General features: G+C 37.6%; 1 protein-coding gene and 1 non-coding gene across 2 annotated transcripts in view; one reads left to right on the forward strand and one right to left on the reverse strand.

Annotated features, from left to right (window-relative positions):
- Positions 1-20713, forward strand: part of LOC122449250 (interferon-induced very large GTPase 1-like) — a 393510-nt gene that overhangs the window by 226789 nt on the left and 146008 nt on the right. The window lies entirely within an intron of this gene.
- LOC122450725 lies at positions 16287-16393 on the reverse strand. The gene has a single exon (XR_006272216.1). It is a non-coding gene; the product is annotated as a U6 spliceosomal RNA (small nuclear RNA).

Below are 20713 nucleotides of genomic sequence, written 5' to 3' on the forward strand. Positions count from 1 at the left end.
TATTCTGTCATGAAAGTCAGTGATGTTTTCAAGAAGCAGGAACATCGTCATAGGCTCTGTTAAAAATCAAACAACAAGCCCCAAATTGAGTCAGTCATGTTAACCTCACATAGAAAACTGAGACTTAATTATAGTTTTGGCTTTCCCAGAACTTAGTCTAATACCAGTCAATTAGGAATTGTCTGATCAGCATTGGTTAGGCAATCTGTCTGATAATCTTTGCCATTCCCTATAAGGAAAGTGACCGTAATAACCAATCTGGTTTTTTGCCTAGTTCAGCTTCTTTGTCTCTTTTCCCCTGTGTCTTTAAATTACTTCATTGTATAGCTCTTCAGAGATCCCTTCTGTCTACTAGATTGGACTCTGACCCATATATGAATCTCTGAATAAAACCTAAGGGATCTTTAAAATTTACTCAGTTGAATTTTGTTCTTAACAGTTCCTAAGTATAAGGAGAACACTACAAAAAATCTTTTTTAAATGCTTTCTTGAGCAATATGAAAGCTACTGATGGCCTTATCCAGAGTTGTTTCAGTACACTGACACATATCCGCCAGGGGTGGGAAGGAGAGAATAGAATGTGAGAAAGTAAAGAGAATTAGCATAGATAATTCTTTCACAAAGTTTCTGAGAAGTCAAGGATGAAGGCAGAGCAACAGATGAAAGTATATGAAGTGGCAGGTGAACAGATTTTTTAAGAAGAGAGAGATGTTAGCTTGTGTGTGCATGTGTCTGTGTGCATGTATAAATACATATATCTGCATATTTATGTATAGGGCTTTCCAGGTGGGGCAGTGGTAAAGAATCTGCTTGCCAATGCAGGAAAAGCAGGAGACATCGGTTTGATCCCTGGTTCGGGAAGATCCCCTGGAGCAGGAAATGGCAAGCCACTCCAGTATTCTTGCTTGGGAAGTCCCAAGGATAGAGGAGCATTGTGGGTTATAGTCCATGGGGTTGCACAGGGTCAGACATGACTTAGTGACTAAACAACAACAACAACATATATATATATGTATAGGCTGTGCTGTGTGGCTTATGAGATCTTACTTCCCTTAGATATCCAACCAGGGATTGAACCCCAGGCCCTCGGCAGTGGAAGTGCTAAATCCTAGTCACTGGATGGCCAAGGACCTCCTGATGTTAGCTTGTTTGATAGCCAATAGGGTTCCAAGGAAAGATGGCAGATTGAACTTACATATGTATTCCCTTTCCCTTCAGAGTTTCTGCTAAAATGACAGTAAAAAATAAACACAAAAACCTCTTTAACATAAATTTACAATGGTGAGAACAGAAGAGGGTCTGTGAGGGGATAGGAGATTTTGAAAATGGTTGGAAGACTGGTAATGGAAATAGCAGGGCAGGGTAAGCCACAGCTCAAGCTGCTCGTAGAAGACGAATAGATTCACTCCTACACGAGCAGGCACAAGAGAATCAGCTGAATCAGAACTCTGATGACAACCTAGGAAATGAAGAATGTGCTCCGCTGCTCAGAAAGCCTGGAGCCTGGAATTCCACAATGTGAATTCTGTCTCCTCCCCAACACAATCTATTTCCCAACATCCTGGCAAAAGACGGGGGAGACGATAGAGGAAGAGAGACAGGTGAACACCCAGAGAACTTAATCAGGAGACAGCTCATTGTTGTAGCTTTCTAACATCAAATACTACAAATGGGAAATGAGTAGACTGGTGACTCAAATATCACAATTTCTATATTTAGATAAAACAGGTAACCTTCACCTTTTCAAATGTTGTAGCCTTTATCTTTCCAAACTCTAACTTGGAGGCAACTGTCACTGAATCAATGTTTGAAATGTTTGTTTCCTTCTCAGAGATGGTCTGGGTTTTTTCAGTTGGGAAGGAAAGAACAGAGTAAAACATCTATTCACTAAAAGCTGTAGTTTAGACAAATGTTTTCTGCTCTAGCAAAAAGTTCTACTGAGAGTAAAAGTCGGCTTATTTCCAGAAATTGAAAAATAAAACAGAAAATCTACAATGATTAATAAAGGAGAAGCCAAGTCAGAAACGTGAATATCTGTGTAAGACTCTTTTCGAATCTATGGTTATTTTCTCCATTAAATGATTTAAATGATTGAGACAAAAAACATTACTTGCAAAGCCAGGGTATAGTTTCACTTTGGGAAAATGAGAAGCAGGGCAAAATCTGGTCTGGTCCCACTCCTGCATCCTCCCAGCACAGAGGGACAACAAAGACATATTCACAAACTGAAACAAAATTAAGTTCAAGTTAGTGAAGAAGAGCCTGAAAGGCACAGAACAAGTTAAGTGGTCTTTTCCTTCCAGACGGTCATAGAAGTTCAAATGACAAATGGAAGAAAAGGGATCCTATCTGCCCAGATTTGGTCTTCAGGATTACAACCTGGTTTGAGTATAGGCTAAGATATAGACCATAAAATGAGGGATATATCTGCATTAACCCATTGAGGTTAACCAGAGAGGTTCAATAACGAAGCAAAGTAAGTCTGGCTGAAAAATCCTCATTCTTTTCTTACCATGATGCTGTCACAGGGAAGGAGACAGAAACAAAAAGCAAACTTTAAATGTTTCATAGAGTCCTTTTCTAGACCTATTAAGTTTGTTATTCTATTTGTTTCCTTTAAAGAAGACACTGTTCGCTGTTACCTCACCCCTCACTCTGTACAGTTACAGAAACTTCAGTTTAGTGAAGGACAGAGAGAAAAATCATCAGTTCATTCTGAAATTATCTCCCGATCACAAATTATAATCCAAGAGTTCTGCCAATTGCAAACAGAATATAAATGAATACTAGAGCATTGCACCCTTAGTAGAGGAGACAAAGGGAAGGCAGACAAACAAAAATTACTAAAAAAAAAAAAAAAAAATTCACATAGCCACATATGAAGTCATTGAAAAGAGAGCTCAGATCAGAGAAAGAGAGATATTTAAGTAGTTCCCTACAAGTGAATCGTCAGCTAGAAGAAGATGCTAAAAATTATATTCAGAATTCATAAGAGAATTTGACCAAATAATTATAATGATCACCTGAAAGGTTAATTATATAAGAATATCCATTAAATGATGATCAAAAGGTTAAAAATGTTGAGAAAATTGCTCACATTTTATGCTATATTATTTATAGGGCTTCCCTGTGGTTCAGATTGGTAAAGAATCTGCCTGCAATGCAGGGCACCTGGGTTTGATCCCGGGCTCAGGAAGATCCCCTGGAGAAAGGAGTGGCTACACACACTAGTATTCTTGCCTGGAGAATTCCATGGACAAAGTAGCCTGGAGGACTACTGTCCATGGTGTCTCAAAGACTTGGACACAACTGAGCAACTAATACTTCTGCTTTTCACACTTATTTATAGAGCACCTGCAACGAAAAGGCTATTAAGCAAAAATTAGAAAATCAAAAACTTCAATGAAAAAAAGAACAAAAACAGAAATTTGATATAATATAAAGGTAGAATTTTAGGTAAGTACAGAAAGGAGCTGTGTTCAACAAAACTGACTGGAAAAAATGGTATATATCATTTAGAAAAATATTTGTTAGAAATTTGCATAAAATAAAAATCCAAATGTAGAAAAATCCCATAGAGTTGACAAATATTTTCAGTAGCTTATACTACTTCAGTGAGACAAACCTTGTAATAAAACCAAAATCAGGCAATAGTTAAGGAAAATATTGACATATCTGATTTTAAATAAATTTTAAAAAAATTATAGCAAAAATGGGGCTTCCCAGGTAGCTCAGTGGTGAAGAATCTGCCTGCTAATGCAGGAGACACAGGAGATGCACCCTTGACCCCTGTGTCAGGAAGATCCACTGGAGTAGGAAAGTGCAACCCTCTCCAGTATTCTTGTCTGGGAAATCTCAGGGACAGAGAAGCCCAGCGTGCTGCAGTCCATGCAGTTGCAAGAGTCGGACACAACCGAGTGACCAAGCCACCAACCACCACCAATCTTTCTGCTGACTGTGGTGTCATTAGTTTCTTTCTCTATTGAATCGGTTTTTTAAAAATTATTTATTTGTAAGACCGTTCACATGCTAAGAACTCTTGTCTCACACAAAGGTTGCAGATACTTATTTTACAGTTCATACATTTTTTTTTGACTTTGTATAAAGCATTTCTTAACTTACAGAAATGAGCTTTATGTAGTCACATGTACAGAATCTTTTCTTTCTGGAGCATGGTTATTTCTTGCTTAGAATGGCATTCTCTATATCAGTAATAAGACCATCAGTAAGAGTTATAAGAACAGATTTCATTTTCTTCTAGTACATTTATCAATTTTTTACTTGTTTGAAATTGTACCCTTCCACAAATTATTTTGGTAAAATAAATAAGAAGGAGAAAAAATATTATTTTCTTACAGCTATGTAGTTTTTGATAACTATGTTTTTGTCACTGATTTAAATAACATTTTAATCATAGACAGAGTTAATATGACTTCCTTTTATGGACTTTTAAGTCTTCCTATTTATAAACCAGAACCAAAATCTTTTTAAATATGAAGTTTCTTTTATTTTTGTGTGTCTTGAAAGAATAGTACAAGCTCATATCTTCTATTTTAAAATTTTCTTGACTATTCATACATGTATTTTTCTGAATATATCAGCTTGACTAATTCTAAACAGAAAGTTATATTTACTGAGATTGACTTGAATATATTTAAATTTAAGAACAATATATTTCTTTATAGAAATAAAGCTTCCTCAAAAAAATGCATCCTCTCAGCTTTTCAAGTCTTTTATGTACCACACAAAGGCTTTAGAATTTTCTTGAGATCATTTATACATTGGTTTTAAATCCAATCTGTTACCTCTTCCTAGTTGCCATTGCATATGAAATCATCTTTTCTATTATATTTACTGACCATGTATTATTTGTACATTGTTGTTGTTCAGTCACTTAGTTGTGTCTGACTCTTTGCAACCCCATGGACTGAAGCATGCCAGGCTTCCCTATCCTTCACTATCTCCTGGAGTTTGCTCAAACTCATGTCCATTGAGTTGATGATACTATCCAACCATCTCCAAATTGTATATATGAAAATTTATTGATAATTGATATTGATTTCAATCACTGATGTTGATAAAAAGCATTTAAAACATTGACCTTTTAATATTAATCTTATAACCAAATAATGGAATAATTTTACTTACTTTCTGGTTCTCAATTGATTACATTGATTTTCCAGGTTTAATATTTTATCATTTGCAAAAAAGCTGGCACCCACTTTCTCAATTTGTTAAAGTCTTTTTGCTCTTATCACATCTCATTAATTTGCACAGATATAAAAATGTTAAGTGGATATAGTATCATAGTAAAGTGGTGAGTATCTTTTCTTAGCTTTAGTGAAAATATTTTTGGTTTTTCACCATTAAAAATGTCATGAGTTCTTATCTGAGGGATGTGTTTTTACTATATAATAGAAGTATCTATCTATACTTACTTTATTAAAATTTTAGCCATAAATGGATATATGTTTTTATTAAATGCATTTTCTATATCCATGGAGAAGATAGTAGATTTCCTAATAGTGAACAAGACTTACTTGATATTATGTATTTTATTTTGTAATGTTTCTGGATTCTATTTGCTAACTGGAACTCGAATATTGATCCAATTATTTATAAGTGAGATTAATATGTACATTTATTTTAATTTTTTTCAGTTTGCAACTGTAATGGTAAAAATAATAATAGCAACAACAACAACAATGGCATATATCTCTAACATACTGTATACCAAGCATTCAAAGAGTATTAGGTGTATTAGCTCAGGTACACCTCATGTGAAGAGTTGACTCAATGGACAAGACCCTGATGCCGGGAGGGATTGGGGGAGAAGGGGAGAAGGGATTGGGGGAGAAGGGATTGGGGAGAAGGGGATGACAGAGGATGAGATGGCTGGATGGCATCACCGACTCGATGGACATGAGTTTGAGTAAACTCTGGGAGTTGGTGACGGACAGGGAGGCCTGGCATGCTGTGATTCATGGGGTCACAAAGAGTCAGACACGACTGAGCGACTGAACTGAACTGATACCTTAAAACAGCAACTCGTAAGCACTGTTTTTATCCCTTTTGTAATAGAAAGAAACTGATGCCAGAGAGGTTAAATAACTTGTTTAACATTGTAGGGCTAATAAATGATGAGGCCAGAAATTGAATCCAGGTGGCCTGGTTGGCTCAGTGGGAAAGAATTCGTGTGCCAATGCAGGAGACACAGGAGATGCAGATTCCATCACTGGTTCGAGAAATTCCTGGAGAAAGGAATGGCAACCCACTCCAGCATTCTTGCCTGGAAACTCCCAAGGGCAGAGGAGCCTAGCCAGCTACAGTTAATGGGGTTGCAAAGAGTCAGACATGACTGAATACACACGCATACAGCCTTATTTCAAAGCCCTCACTTTTAACCACTATAGCATTTGTAAAATAATTTAGAGGATTTCCTTCTCTCTTTAAGTCTGGGATTTGTTCTTATATCATTGGCATTACTTTTGAAGTCTAGTATTATTCCCTTTTTAATCATCTGGGCCTGATTTATTTATCTCATTCCATTCTATTTGCAAGGAAAGACAGAGGCAATGCTTTAATACCATTCTCAATTACTTTCATGACAATTATTCTATTTAGATTTTCTGTTCCTTTATGCATATGGCTCAGACAAATTATGCATTTCAAACAAAATTTTCAGTGGACTACAAAGGCTGAGAAATGTCTAGGTAATGTAAAGTATATGGCCTCTAACTGAAAACAGTATATATACATATGTGTGAAACCAAATACACATATATGTAGAGATACAGAGAGATTATACAGATAGATATAGACATGTGAAACTTAGCATATGTGAAAGAAAAAACTTGTTTTTAAGTAAATATTTCCAATAATACCCTAAAGATCCCTAAGATCAGAGACAGCTGGATAAGGAAACTGAAATGTTCATGCTATGCTCAGGGTGGAAGTTAAACAGCTGCAGATAAACTGAACCAGTACAAGGGATCAGAGCCATGGCATTTGATTCTAGGATAAAGCTGTAAGAAAAATTCTCTCACCAAATAGAGTGACAGAGTTATATAAAAACTTCCAAAGGCAGTAACAGGGACTGACACAGAAACAGATCAATGCTTTCAAATAACCTCCAGTCTTCACAATGACTAAGGGGTCCTTACACAGAGAATCTAAGTACCTGGGTAACCAGCAGAGAGTCCATCTGATGAGAATATTTTCCTTTTCATAATTAGCCTTTAAAGGTATCAGGAGAATCATAATTTTCACATTCACTGGGGATATTCATTTCATCCACAGGTTCAGCCCAATTCAACTGAAAACCGCTAAAACGGTTGAAAAGGCAGGTGATGTCAGCACCATGGCAGCCTGTGGCACTTCTTTTGTCTCTTCCCTTCAAGGCATAAGCAGTAGTTTCCATAACTCAACAAAGTTTCCTCTGTCCAACACACCATGATGCTAAAGAGTTCCACACATCTATATATGTAAAGATGGGTGGGCTGAAACACATAGAGGGGGCACAGCAGCCAAACAGTGGAGGTGGTGCCTGCAATCCGGGACCCCCAGCTGTAGCAGCTGAGCCCATAGCCCCAGAGAACGCAGTAGCAGGAGGGGAGCAGTGCCCATGACTCCAGCCTCCCAGCATGATGGTGCCCGCAGCCACAGGGAACCGGCCAGCGGTGTCAGCAGAGCCCGAGACCTTTACCTCCAGCAGTGCAGGCGTCCGTGACTCTGCCCCCTCCATCCTCCACCCGCAGTGCTGGTGCCCGCAAGCCTAACAGCCCTGGACTGGCAGAGGCACTCATCGTCCCAGCTTCCCCTCATCTTTCCTTACTCTGACTGAGCCCATGAACCAGATGATTCCAGACAAAACAAAGCTACTTGCAACTGAGTGTTTCAGGTGGCAATGCCAGAGACAACGGCAACACAAACACAAAAAAGTCACCAGCAACCCTGGAAGCATAAGCAACAATGAGGGCACAGGGGGAAACCTCTGACAGAGGGGGAGGGTGAAAAGTGTAGATGCACATATATAACCAGAAGAAAGCTCAGGTAGGAGAAACCAGAAACCAGAAACTTCTGTTATAGTGCCATCTACTGAGAAAAAAACAATGGGTTCTAACTACTAATCTGTTGAATTATTAACATTTGAATCAAGTTGATAGTGCTCTACCTAAAGAAGAAAAGTATTCACTACTTCAAATGTACCAGCAGAGAAACAACTCTTTGATCACCATGAAAAATCATGGTAATATAATATCGCAAAAAGAACATGACAATTCTTCAAAAACAAAACTTAAATACACAAAATATAGTAAGTCTCCTACATACATACCTTCAAGTTGTAAACTTTCAAAGGTACAAATGTGCATTCCATCAGCTGTGAGTGAAACTGCAGCTTGTCCTCCATCTCCTATTGTTGATGATCCTTCAGCTCTACCATCTTCCACTTCCTCTCCTTCCTCCACTCAGTACCTCTTCTGACATGTTCACTCAATGCCAGCCCTTGTATGCTAGTTGTTGTACTACTGAACTTTTCAAGGTATTATAATATTAAAAATGTTTTCTTTATGTTTTGAATTTGTTTTGTGTATTATTTGTGTGATAAGTATTATAAACCTATTACAGTACAGTACTATATAGCTCATTATGTTAGTTGGGTACCTAGGCTAACTTTGTTGAACTTTATAATCAAATTGGGGACTTACAAAGGCACTCTTGGAATGAAACTCATTTGTATGTAAGGGACTTACTGTAAAGTGATCTAACTATAGGAAACCCAAAATAGCTGTCATAAAGAAACTAATCAAGCTATAAGAAAATTCAAAAAGGCAGTTCAATAAGCTCAGGAATAAAATTAATGAATAATGAATAAGTTACCAAAGAGATTAAAACACTACAAAACAACCAAACAGAAATCCTGGAACTGAAGTACTCAATAAATGAGATGAAGAACATATTAGAAAGCGTTAAAAATAGAGAAGACCATACTGAAGAGAGAATTAGCAAGTTCAAAGAAATCTAGAAATGATACAGGTAGAAGAGGGGAAATAACTAAAATTTTAAAAATGAATAATTTCTATAAGACCTATCCAACTCTGTTATGAAAGGCAACAGAAGGGTAGTGGTATCCTATAGAAGAAGAGAGGAAGAAGGGATCAAGGAGTATATTTAAAGAAATAGTTGAAAAGTTCTCAAATCTGGGGAAGGAACTGGATGTACAAATCCATGAAGTTAAGAGAAGACCTAATTATCTCAATGCCAAAAGACCCTCTTCAAGACATATTATAGTAAAACTGTCAAAAGTTGATGACAGAGAAGTAACTTTTAAGGCATCCTGGGAATAAAGAACTGATATAGAACAACCAGGAAACAAAATGGCAGTATAATTCCTCATTCACCAATAATCACCCTAAATGTAAAAGGATTAAATCACTAAACAAAAGACACAGAGTAGCTGAATGAATTAAAATTCAAGACCCAACTATATACTTCCTCCAAAAGACTCACTTCAGCTTGAAAGATAAACACAGGTTCAAAGTAAAGGGATGGAGGATGATCTCCAAGCAAATGGCAACTAAAAGAAAGTGGATGCATTCATACTCATATCAAACAAAATAGACTTCAAGCCAAAAAAACATGTAACAAGAGACAAAATGGACATTATTTAATGGCAAAAGGGGCAACTCATCAAGAATACACAACTGTTATTAATATTTATGCACCAAAAATATATCACCAATATATATAAAACAATTATAATAGATCTCAAAGGATAGATGGATAGTAACGCAATAATTTTAGGGAATTTTAAAACTCCACTGACATCAATAGATAAATTATCCAGATAGAAAGTCAACAACAACCTTAAAGGAAAGATTAAACAAAATGGACTCATAGATTTATAAGATTTATAAGAATATTTCATACAAATGCAGCAAAATACACTTCCGTCTCAAAGGCAAATTGAACATTCTCAAAGATGGATCATATGCTGGGATACAAAGCAAGTTTCAATGGAATTAAGAAGATTGAAACTGTATCAAGCATACTTCCGACCACAATGGTATGAAACTAAAAATCAACTGCAAGGAAAAAAAAACAAAACTAGAAAATCACAAGTATGTGGAGACTAAACACATGCTACTGAACAATTATTGAATTAATGAAGAAATCAAAGAATAAATAAAAAATTAGCTCAAGACAAAAGAATATACAACATATCAAAATTTATGGGATGTAGCAAAGAGTACTAAGAGAGAAGTTCAAAGCAATACAAGCCTAACTCAAGAAAAGAGAAAAATCTCAAACAACCTAACATTACACTTAAAGGTACAAGAAAAATAAGAACATTGCCCAAAATCAGTATAAAGAAGAAAATAATAAAGATCAGAGCAGAAATAAATAGAGACTAAAAAGACAACAGAAAAGATCAGTGAAACTAAGAGCTGATTCTTTGAAAAGATAAACCAAATTGGTAAACCTTTAGCTGGACTCCATAAAAAAAAAGAAGAAGAAAGAAAACTTTCAGATATATCAAATGAGAATTAAGAGGAGAAATTATAACAGATACCATAAAAATAAAAGAATCATCAGAAATTATCAATACTATATGTAAATGGCTGTATGCCCCAAAAATAGATAACCTAGAAATGATGAAAAACTTCTTAGAACTGTACAAACATCTAAGAGACTAAACTTTTGGAGGTGAACACACTGTATTGTGTAGAGAAGTCAATATAATATTGTACACATGAAAGAATATGATGTCATCTATATAATGTTATAAACAAATGTTGCCTCAATTACATACACACACACATATATATAATGCACTCTGATACCCCATAATACCAACTGTAAATATATACTAGTAATTAGAGATGGGCATAAAGACATTTGAAGCAGTGTATTTATTAATAAAAGGAAAAACTGGGAACAATCTAAATGAATAGAGAATAGGAAATAAATTGATACATCAATTAGGATATATTAACTCAATGTAAATACACAGACAGCCATGAAAAACTATTTCAAAGAACAGTTAATGATGTGAGAAAGTTCAATGACAGAATGATAAATAAAAATGGCAGAGCGAAAAAAAGCTGTGGGAGAAAACAGAAAAAGAAAGTAAGCTGAATACCAAACTAACTCCAAAGAAACAGTTAATGCTGGAACAGAGAAAAATTTTTAAATAAGTAGAATTAATTACTATTCCCAAAGATATCTCACAGTAGTTCCACAAACTATCCAAAAATATGACGCTTCCATAAAGAATTTGACATGTTCCACCAAGCTAGGCTTTAGCATTGCATGAACCAAGAACTTCCAGATGTTCAAGCTGGGTTCAGAAAAGGCAGAAGAATCAGAGATCAAATTGCCAACATTCCCTGGATCATAGAGAAAGCAAAGGAATTCCAGAAAAACATCTACTTCTACTTCATTGACTACACTAAAGCCTTTGACAGTGTGGATCACAACAAACTGTGGGAAACTCTTAAAGAGATGGGATACCAAGCCATCTTACCTGTCTCCTGAGAAACCTGCATGCAGATCAAGAAGCAACAGTTAGAACCCTGTATGGAACAGCTGCCTGGTTCAGGATTGAGAAAGGAGTAAGACAAGGCTATTTATTGTCACCCTGTTTATTTAACTTACATGCAGAGTGCATCATACAAAATGCTGGGGTGGATGAGTTACAAGATGAAATCAAGATTGCTGGGAGCAATATCAACCACCGCAGACATGTGAATGATACTACTCTATTGGAAGAAAGTGAAGAGGAACTAAAGAGCCTGTTGATGAGGGTGAAGGAGGAGAGTGAAAAATCTGACTTAAAACTCAACATCAAAAAAACTAAGATCATGGCATCTGGTCCCATCACTTCATGGCAAATAGAAGTGGAAAAGGAGGAAGAAGTGACAGATTTCCTCTTCTTGGGCTCTAAAATCACTGTGGATGGTGACTTCAGCCATTAAATTAGAAGACATTTGCTTCTTGGCAGGAAAGCTATGACAAACCTAGACAATTTTACAAAGGGCTTGCCTGGTGGCTCAGCTGGTAAAGAATCTGCCTGCAGTGCAGGAGACCTGGGTTCGATTCCTGGGTTGGGAAGATGTGTTTACAAAGCAGAGACATCACTTTGCCGCCAAAAGTCCATATAGTCAAGGCTATGATCTTTCCAGTAGTCATGTGTGAAGGTGAGAGCGGGACAACAAAGTAAACAGAGTGCCATAGAATTGATGCTTTTGAACTGCACTGCTAAAGAAAACTCTTGAGAGTGCCTTGGAAAGCAAGGAGATCCAACCAGTCAATTTTAAAGGAAATCAACCCTAAATACTCTTTGTGAGGACTAATGCTGAAGCTGAAGCTCTAATACTTTGGCCACCTGATGCAAACAGTTGACTCATTGGAAAAGACCTTGATGCTGGGAAAGATTGAAGGCAGAAGGAGAAGGTGAGAGATGGTGAGATGGTTGGTTGGATGGCATCACCTATTCAATGGACATGAACTTGGGCAAACTCAAGGGACAGGGAAGCCTGGCACGCTGCAGTCCATGGGAGGGCAGAGTCAGACACAGCTTGGTGACTGAAAAACAACAATTTTCATCATGTATATTTAATCTATCACTATGATCAATTAACTTCCCCTCACAAATATCTTTCAAATCCACTCATATTTGCCCATCACCAACATCCTGGTACAAACTACCATCATCTGTCTCCTCGACCACTAATAAGTCTCCCTCATTCATTCTTGCCTATCCAATCGCAATGTGTTAGGGATGATGAGCAAAAGCAGGCATAACATATGCTGTCATGGAGTTCATAATCCTTTGAAGTAAACAGAAAAGATTCAATTACATAAGAAAGCAGCAATTGGCACAAGGTAAGAAAGAGATGGTTGGATGGTATGAATGACTCGATGGACTTGAGTTTGAGCCAGCTCCAGGAGATGGTGAAGGACAGGGAGGATGGCATGCTGCTGTCCACGGGATTGCAAAGAGTCAGACACGACTGAGCAACTGAACAACAACAAAGAAAGCTATGGGCTTCCCAAGTGGTGCTAGAGGTAAAGAACTTGCCTGACAAAGCAGGAGACATTAGAGATACAGGTTCGACCCCTGGGTTAAGAAGATCCTCTGGAGGAGGGCACAGCAACCCACTCCATTATTCTTGCCTGGAGAATCCTATGGACAGAGAAACCTGGTGGGCTACAGTCCATAGGGTCGCAAAGAGTCGGACATGACTGAAGTGACTTAGCATACAGGCATGCTAGAAAGTTATAACATGCTATGAGAAAAGTTGACTTTCAAATGGTCTCTGAAGAAAGACTGAAATCTTGAACATGGCTGACAAAGCCCTCCATGGTGTGGATTCTGCTTATCTTTCTAGCCTCATCTTCCACCACTCTCCCACTTATACATTATTATGGAAGTACACTGGCTCCTCTTTTTTCCCATTTGCTTGAGTGCCCTATATTCTGTCACTCCCCATGGGGCCTTTGTTGACACCGTTTCTTCTGCCAATAATGCTCTTCTCTACACTTCTTTTTTCTAGTTGGCTTGACAGATTTCAGCTTAAGCCACTTCTTAAAGGAAGCCAATTCTGACCTCCCAGAATTGTCAGCACCCCCACCCATTTGAATGATTTGATAGTATCCTATAGCTTTCTAACATGTTTTCTAACTACAATGGAATTAAATTAGAAATCAACAACAGAAAGAAATGTGGGGAAAGGAGACACCTGATTGTATAAGAAACCCAAGAAGAGGTGGTAGGGAATGGTGGTGGTGGTGGTTTAGTCACTAAGTTGCATGTTCAACTCTTGCGACCCCATGGACTGTAGCCCACTAGGCTCCTCTGCCCATGGGATTTCTCAGAGAAGAATACTGGAGTGAGTTGCCATTTCCTTCTCCAGGGGAATCTTCCCAACCCAGGGATAGAACTTGGGTCTCCTGCATTGTAAAGACAGATTCTTTACATGGTGGTGATGATGGATAGGATGCTTATGTCTTATAAATTAAAAGGAAGAGAATAGTTCAGGTAGTAGGGACTTGTCTACCATGTTGAATCCTACTGGGAGGTTAAATAAGGCAACACTAAACATTTTCCTCTGAATTTGGCAAATTTGGAAGATTTTACTAACCTTGCCAAATGTTGTTTTCTTGGAGCTATGGGGGAGTAAGTCAGATTAAGTGAAAGTGAAGTCACTTGTGTGTCTGAGTGAAGTCGTGTCCGACTCTTTGCAACCCCATGGACTGTATCCTGCTAGACTCCTCCATCCATGGGATTTTCCAAGCAAGAGTATCGGAGTGGGTTGCCATTTCCTTCTCCAGGGGATCTTCCCGACCCAGGGATTGAACTTGGGTTTCCCTCACTTCAGGCAGACTCTTTATCATCTGAGCCACAAGGGAAGCTCAAGTCAGATTAAGTTGGGTCAATAAATAAATTGAAGGTAGGTAAATGGAGACAGCAAGAGTAGACAATGTTTTTGATAAAACTGTTGTGGAGGGAAAGAAACTGAGTAGGGGAGAGGAGAATATGGGATGTAACAGATTAATTGTTTTGGTTTTGCTTTTCCCATCTTTGCTAACTTGTGCTTTTTCGATTTGCTTCTGAAAGATAGTTTAAAGTGCCGTTATGAATTTTTGTTATTTTTTTCCTCCCTGTATATTTAAAATTATTTCTGTTGATATGAGCTTTCTTGTTGGATTTTATTTTCTATTAATTTTAACTTCCCCCTGAAATAGTATATTTTTACCAGTTAATTATACTTAATCACATTTATTGTCAGAATTGGTAAGACTGATCATATTTTGACAATTTCATTTTATGGTTGGTTTGTTTTCCATGCTTCTTCTTCTTTTTTTTTTTTTTCATTTCTTTCCTATGTACTGGTTGAATCAAACTTTCTTTATCTCTTTATTTCTTGTGATATGAATTTTTCATCTTTATTTCTAGAAGTGGTTTTCTTTTTTATGACAAATAAAACTGGTTTATTGAATGAGTTGGAATCAGTAGGGTAAAAGCAAAAAGCAGCTTTATTTTTCTCATGACTGCCTCCTTCAGTATGTTTTATAAACTCAGTTCTTACCAACCCTGGATGAAATATCATGTGAATCTCCTAGCTTTCTCAGTAAATCTAAGTCTTTAAAAATTTTAATACAGTCTAATACAATCCCTTATCCAACTGAAATCTTCTCTCTTCTTCCAACCCAGATCTACCTCAGAGAAAGGAATTGAGGATAGCTTCTTCACTATTTTTCCATCTTGTTTTTACTTTCTTCATTACTGTGCTATCTCTTGATCTTCCAAGACTGAAAGTGAGAAAATATACAACTGACTTATAAACATATGAAAAGATTATTAACAGTGTTAGTCATTTGAAAAATGCACATGACTGCCAAATTGAAATGGCTATAATCAAAAGGACAGACAATAATACGTGTTTATGAGGTTGTGGAGAAATTAGAAACCCCCTGCATTGTTGGTAGGAATGTGAAATGGTATACATTTCTGTTTTGGAAAACAGTTTGTCAATTTCCCAAAATGTTAAACAAAGAGTTAATATATGACCCAGTATTTTCACGGTTACATATGTACCCAAGAGCAATGATACCTATGCCTACATAAAACCCTATATACAACTGTTTATTCCAGCATTAGTCACAATACTTACGAAGTGAAAATAGCACAAATGTTCACCTACTGATGAATGGATGAACAAAATAAGGTAGATTGATACAATGGAATATTATTCAGCAATGAAGAGGAAATACTGATACATACAAAAACAGTATACTAAGTGAAAGAAGCCATACACAGAGACCACATATCATATGATATTCATTTAAAATGTCCGAGATAAATGATGTCCAGCAGAAAGTAGGACAGTGGTTGCCTAAGGCTAGGAGGTGGAGGTGGGGGGAAGGCAGGAGTGAATGAGCGAGAGGTTTGTTTGGAAGGTGACAAAATGATCAAACAATGAAGTGTGGTGATGATTATGTGAGTGCCTGCTTGCTGTCTCTTTAGTCATGTCTGACTCTGCACAACCCTATGGATTGTAGCCCACCAGTCTCCTCTGCCCATGGGAATCTCCATGCATGAATACTGGATTGGATTGCCATGCCCTTCTCCAGGGGTCTTCTTGACCCAGGGATTGTATCCGTAGCTCTTACATCTCCTGCTTTGGCAGGTAAGTTCTTTACCGCTAGTGCCACCTGGAAAACTGGTGATGATTACATATCTCTGTAACTATACTAAATTATGAGCTTTATTTTTTTTTTTAAATATGGAACGCTTCACGAATTTGCATGTCATCCTTGCGCAGGGGCCATGCTAATCTTCTCTGTATCGTTCCAATTTTAGTATATGTGCTGCCGAAGCGAGCACTAAATTATGAGCTTTAAATAGGTAAATTTTATGGTATTGTGAAGGAGAGTTATTGCCTTCCACATCAGTGAACAAAGGATGTTGCAGCTATCAAGCCACCACATTACAGCTGTCCCAGTGACGAGCCCTGAGGGAACTCAGGATGAAAACAAAATGCTGGTCACTGAGCAGTCACTGCTGCAAAAACTACTCCCAGTCGTGAACCTAGAGAAGACTAAGGATAAGAAAGCACAGGATACCGGCCTGGAGGAAATAAATTATGCCAATGAGCTCAAACTTTGCATCTTCCCATACATGGAAAAGCACTAATTTTGTTGATTTGAGATGTCTGGTTTTCTCTAAATAACAGTAATCTTTTGATATTCTGACTACCTGCTCTTTGTCACAAAAACTGCTATATATATTGGCTCCCTGCCCCCACCTCAGTCTCTTCAGAACATCACTTTATATAAAGTAGAAATCAAAACTAAAACCACAGACTATACATGATTGATAAGTAGAACATTTGAGGCATGGGAGCGATTTATAGTAACTGTGAAAGCCTCATTACTCCGTCATGTCCTTGTCTGCTGTCATTAACTCTACATTCCTTCCTGTGCTTGTCTTTCTACACCAAATGCCCCCTCACCACTTTTCCACTGATCAAATTGTGTCTGTGGTACATATTCCAACATGAGTAATATTTTATGTTTGTATAATTATCACACAAAGCAGTGCTTGAATTGCTTTTATACAGATAACTTTTTATCCTAACTTGATATCCTGACAGGATATCAACAAGGGAATTATTGTTACCCACTTTTATGAGTAACTAAACTGAGGGATACAGACAATTTTCTAAAACCAAATATCTTAAAAATGGTAGAAACTTGATGAGGAACCAGATCTTTTGACTGCAGAGCCAAAATCATTTCCCTTCATACTACATCTAAACTGTCTTTCTGCCATGAATCTGGAATGAGACCATCTTAATGAAACCCTTTCCAGGCTCCTAAATAGAAAGTTTCTCTCAATGGAGTTTCTAGAGCATTTTGTATCTCTCATAGCTCATGTCACATTCTACCCTCACTGTAGTTTGTAATTCTCACTTTACTTACAACACTATAGGTTTCCAGAAGGTAGAGACCATGACTTACAAATTTTTATTTCAAAGAATGTATGCAGAAAACAATGTATTTAAAGAATAATGAAGTGAATACCTTCATTATTTTATTAACCCACTTAGATTTCTTATCCTGATTTTAGAGAATTTCATGTTGCTTCAGGAGTAAAAGGAATCAACTATATTACACACACAGATACAGACAGACGTGGTCCAGTTAAAAGAGTAATGGTAAATGGATGGAGATACACCATCCCTGTCCAGGTCTCCTGGATATAGTTTGGCAGTGTAGACATTGTTTCCCTAGAGCCAGGACAGATAGAGTACAAGTGAGCCTCCTGGGAGGAAGGCGTGGGTAAAAAGTAGGTAAGTGTTAAATATATTCTACCTTGGCTCCAGTTTTCCAGTCTTAGTGCTGCAACACCTACCATGAAGTCTAAGCAGAGACCAGACATGGATCTTCAGGAAGCATACAAATATGCAGGCCAGTCTGCTTTATTATGATCAGTGCAAAGGTCTGAAGGATTTTCCATTATCAGAAGAGAACAAATGGATCATGGTGAGCATCTGGAACTGCCAAGAGAGATTGCTTGATCCCTGAAGGAAGCTTCAAGGAAAATGAGGAGGGACTTGGGGGAAATGGCAGCAGGTTCTATTCTTGAACAGAAGAAAGGATGTTGGGGAAAATGACAAGAAATAAAGATTCAGGGTATTTACCCTAGGGGGAATTTGGGCCAGTGGAAGGTCTTTTAGGTGTTAGAATAGGATGTGTGTTTTGTTTTAGAAGACTCTTAGTGGCTGTATTGTTTTTGAGAACAAGAACAAGGACTAAAAAATGTTCTAAAGCGCAATGAAAGTATTTCTTTCCTTGGATACTACAGAGGTCTCAAAGCTCAGTGCTCTTAGTTTTGAATGCCAGGAAAATACAGTTTCTCTGCAATTCTTCATGCTTCAAAATAGAGCCTACTGGGAGGTACATTTGTGTACCTCCAAAGAAAGTGGAGGAGAATATGAAGTAGGAGCAGGAGAGTTGGATTTATGATCATAATACACTAAAGAGAAAATAAGGAAGCTGTGGGTGATCTCAAACTCATATCTTTTCAAAGATGCTACAGCCCTATACTCGAGGAAATTAGAGTTATTTTATTCCATAGAATATAATGGGAAAGGTGAGTAAAAGACAGAGAATGCATGACTGTGTTTATGAGGATGCATGAGTTTTCACTCAATGTGAGCACGTGTAATTGAGTAAAATGGATAAATGTTGTGTGACAAAGTTTAATAACAGATAATGCATGTAGCAAATAACCAGGGACCAAGGCTTATATTAAGTTCCTTACTAGCAATATCACATTTAATTCTCACAACTCAATCCAGTAAACTGACATTATCATAATGTTCTTAATTTAGAGGAGATGGTATGAAAGTACATACTTGATAAGTGATCTGTGCAGTATTACACAGCTACTAGGTACTGAAACTAGTATTAAAATCTTGCTCTGACCCTAAAATCAATGTTAACTGGTATGTAAAGGTGAGCGTGTGAAAAATTGTATAGCTGATGATGAAAATGTGAAATGTTACATACATCCCAAAGAGCAGGTGCCACTACATTGGCGCAACTTCCTATGGGGATCTCAAAATTGATCCTTTTCCTCAGGAATAGCATTTGGTCAAAGACACTGAGGAACTAGGTAAAGAGCTCCTTACTAGTAAACTACATCAGGAGTGAATGATAGGATATCAGGCTGATGGTAAGAGGAAGTCTCTTCTCACTCAATAAGCACTGAGTTCTGCTGATGTATGCTACTATGGAAAGGAGGTGCCAATAAAATGTATTTCTGCATCTCAGTATTCAGTCCCTTGCCACAAGCCATGGCCAGAAGATAGGTAGTCCTATGAAATTTCGGGGCAAACCCTGATTGACCTCCAATCCTTCACATGCCAAGTGAATAGTATGGTGGACAAAAAATTTGGCAGAAAGAATGAGTAACAGTTTGAAGATAGGACTAACTTCAGCTTTATGGAAGAGGGAGGCACTTAATGGATATACATAATATTTATGTGTTTTCAAGCGGTGAATCTGTGGTGACCTCACTCCTTGCTTGCTGGCTTGCTTGCTAAGTTGCTCAGTCACGTCTGACTCTTTGTGACCCCATGGATTGTAGCCCACCAGGCTCCTCTGTCCATGGGATTCTCCAGGCAAGAATACTGGAGTGGGTTGCCATTTCCTTCTCCAGGGGATCTTCCCGACCCAGGGATTGAACCTATGTCACTTATGTCTACTGCATTAGTAGGTGGGTTCTTTACCACTAACACCACCTGGGAAGTCTTCATTCCTTAATACAGATTAAAACAGTTATACTAGCTCATGAATAGTTCTGCATTCTCATGGTATAAGACCCATCTCTCTATGTACTGCATTCATGTTCCTTCCTGTCTTTCCTCCCACTCAGGGCCAAAACCTGAGATAATGGCAGATATTTAGAGAGCCTGACCTACCAAGTATCTTATCCAGTGTTCTCATATCTGGTGGATAAGTTTGCTATAAAAGTACCCTGGTTGTGCAAGTCCAGGGTGTATCCAAAGATCTATAGCCTGATAGACCAGAGTCTCCTGCCAGTAAAGATCCTGAGATCACATTCCTCTGCACCTTACCTATTTCTTTTGCATCTCAAGGCTACAAGGGATTGATTCATTAGTTTACTTTTTAGTTCACATTTGTTTAATATTAATGTGTTTGCAAATCATTGTCATAGGCACTGGTCATCGTCATAAAGGACAGAGTCCCAAGTTTTGGAAAATTGCAGTGTGGTAGAGAAAAATCTCAAGGTGTAAGGGGTTTGTGCACTGGAAACAAATGTCATTGACTAGACATTTGACTTAGACACTTGACCTCGATTTGGTGAGATGACCCTTAGATGAAACCCTGAAGTTTGAAATCATCAGATAAAGATTGGGGAATGGCCATAGTCACAAGAGGGAAAAGTCATGCAAAGTGTGAGAACAATTACAGTGAGCTTGGGGAGAAAGTAGCTGAGTATGTCTCAAACATAGTATACCAGTTATGAGGGTCAAAAGAGATGAGGCTAGGGCAATAGGTAGGGGTCAAATTAGAGAAAGCCTATGTGTAGTAACAAAAACTCTTTCCCATTTTATCTAAAAGCAATTAGAGAGTCATTAAGGAATTATCCAAGAATTATTATTGATTTTTAATT

Source organism: Cervus canadensis, chromosome 11, assembly GCF_019320065.1.
Source record: "Cervus canadensis isolate Bull #8, Minnesota chromosome 11, ASM1932006v1, whole genome shotgun sequence".
NCBI lineage: Eukaryota > Metazoa > Chordata > Mammalia > Artiodactyla > Cervidae > Cervus > Cervus canadensis.